The sequence below is a fragment of the Capricornis sumatraensis genome, chromosome 17 (genome assembly GCF_032405125.1).
Source record: "Capricornis sumatraensis isolate serow.1 chromosome 17, serow.2, whole genome shotgun sequence".
In the NCBI taxonomy this organism is placed as follows: Eukaryota; Metazoa; Chordata; class Mammalia; order Artiodactyla; family Bovidae; genus Capricornis; species Capricornis sumatraensis.
The window spans coordinates 13,302,400-13,304,554 of record NC_091085.1 but is presented as its reverse complement, the minus strand read 5'-3'; the positions used below and the strand labels follow the sequence as shown (position 1 = coordinate 13,304,554).

The 2,155-nt window shown below is 45.5% G+C and overlaps 1 pseudogene; it reads left to right on the top strand.

Annotated features, from left to right (window-relative positions):
- The first annotated feature begins 484 nt into the window (after nucleotides 1–484).
- On the top strand, nucleotides 485–1,222 carry LOC138094046 (DNA fragmentation factor subunit alpha pseudogene; annotated as a pseudogene).
- The last annotated feature ends 933 nt before the right edge of the window (nucleotides 1,223–2,155 follow it).

Sequence of the window (2,155 nt, the reverse complement as noted above, 5' to 3'; positions counted from 1 at the left end):
ATTTCTAGATTCCATATATATGTGTCAGTATATGATATTTCTATTTCTCTTCCTGACTTACTTTACTCTGTATAATAGGCGCTATGTTTGTCTACCTCATGAGAATGGACTCGAATGCCTTCCTTCTTATGGTTGAGTAGTATTCCATTGTATATATGCACCACAGCTTCTTTATCCCTTCATCTGTTTATGGACATCTAGGTTGCTTCCACGTCCTAGCTATTGTAAATAGTGCTGCAATGAACAATGGGCTACATGTGTCTTTTTCAGTTTTAGTTTCCATGGGGTATATGCCTAGTAGTGGGATTGCTGGGTCAAATGGTGGTTTTATTCCTAGTTTTTTAAAGAATCTCCATTTCTGGGCGTGCTGTGGGGGATGGAGTTGGGGAAGACTCCTATGTCCCAGCCTCCCTGACTTCTCCACGTCGGTCTGGTCCCACCATGAAGAGGATGGGGGCGGCCAGTGGCCCTGAAGCTCCAGAAAATGGAGACTCTAAAGCAGTGCCTGCTGTGCCACAACAACACCTGGGAACATGGCATGGTGGCCTCTTGCCTCAAGGAGCTGAGGAGCAAGGCTTGTGACATTCTGGCACCAGTCACTCTGGTCCTGGCAAAGGCTGGCACCATAGTGGATGATGATGATTACTTCCTGTGTCTTCCTGCCAACACTAAATTTGTGGCATTGGCTGGGAATGAGAAGTGGACACACAACTCAGATGGAGGTACAGCTTGGATTACCCGAGAGTCCTTCGAAAGAGATGAGACAGATAGTGGGGCAGGCTTGAAGTGGAAGAATGTGGCCAGGCAGCTGAAGGAAGACCTATCCAGCATCATCCTGCTGTCCGAGGAGGAGCTCCGGGTGCTCACTGATGTCCCGTGTTCAGAGCTGGCTCAGAAACTCGGCCAAAGTCATGTGGCAGTCCAGGGGCTCCAGAACACCCTCCAGTAGGTGCTTGATCAGAGAGAAGAAGCCTGTCAGTCCAGGCAGCTCCTGGAACTTTACCTCCAGGCTTTGAAGAAGGAAGGCAGCATCTTGTCGAAGCAGCAAGAATCCAGAGCTGACTTTGGGGACGAGTGGAACACTGTTGATACCAGCATTAAAGAGAGCTCCTCCAAAGTTATGCCTGCGAGCCAGATCCTCTTGGTGCTGAAGGAGAAATCTGCCCCAGAGCTGAGTTTGTCTAGTCAGCATCTGGAGGTGGGCGAGCACCAGGGACCCTGACCTTTGCAGGGAGACACTTGTATTGGGGTTTTTCACCTCTGCAGACCCTGAATCATAGCTGCCAATTTGCCTATTATTACATGCAAAGCTTCCCTTGTAGCTCAGTTGGTAAAAAATCTGTCTACACTGCAGGATACCTGGGTTTGATTCCTGGGTTGGGAAGATCCCCTGGAGAAGGAAATGGCAACCTACTCTAGTATTCTTGCCTAGAGAATCCCATGGACTGTAGACTATCAGGCTCCTCTGTCCATGGGGGTCACAAGAGTTGGACACAACTTAGTGACTAAACTACCACCATACCGTCTTCCATAGTGGCTGCATCAATTTACTTTCCCACCAGAAATACCAGAGGGTTCCCTTTTCTCCACACCCTCTCCAGCATTTATTGTTTGTAGACTTTTTTGATGATGGCCGTTCTGACTGGTGTAAGGTGGTATCTCATTGTGGTTTTCATTTGCATTTCTCTAATAATGCGTGATGTTGAGCATCGTTTCCTGTCCTTGTTAGCCACCTGTATGTCTTCTTTGGAGAAATGTCTGTTTAGGTCTTTTCCCCACTTTTTGAATTGGGTTGTTTGTTTTTCTGATATAGAGTTGTATGAGCTGCTTGTATATTTTGGAAATTATTTCTTTGTCAGTTGTTCTCTTTGTTATTATCATCTCCCTTTCTGAGGGTTGTCTTTTCATCTTGTTTGTAGTTTCCTTTGCTGTGCAAAAGGTTTTAAGTTTAATTAGGTCACACTTATTTATTTTTGTTTTTATTTCCATTACTCTAGGAGGTGGGTCACAGAAGATCTTGCTTTGATTTGTGTCATTGAGTGTTCTGCCTACGCTTTCTTCTAAGAGTTTCATAATTTCTGGTCTTAAATTTAGGTCTTTAATTCACTTTGAATTTATCTTTGTGTAGGGCCTTCCCTTGTGGCTCAGATGGTAA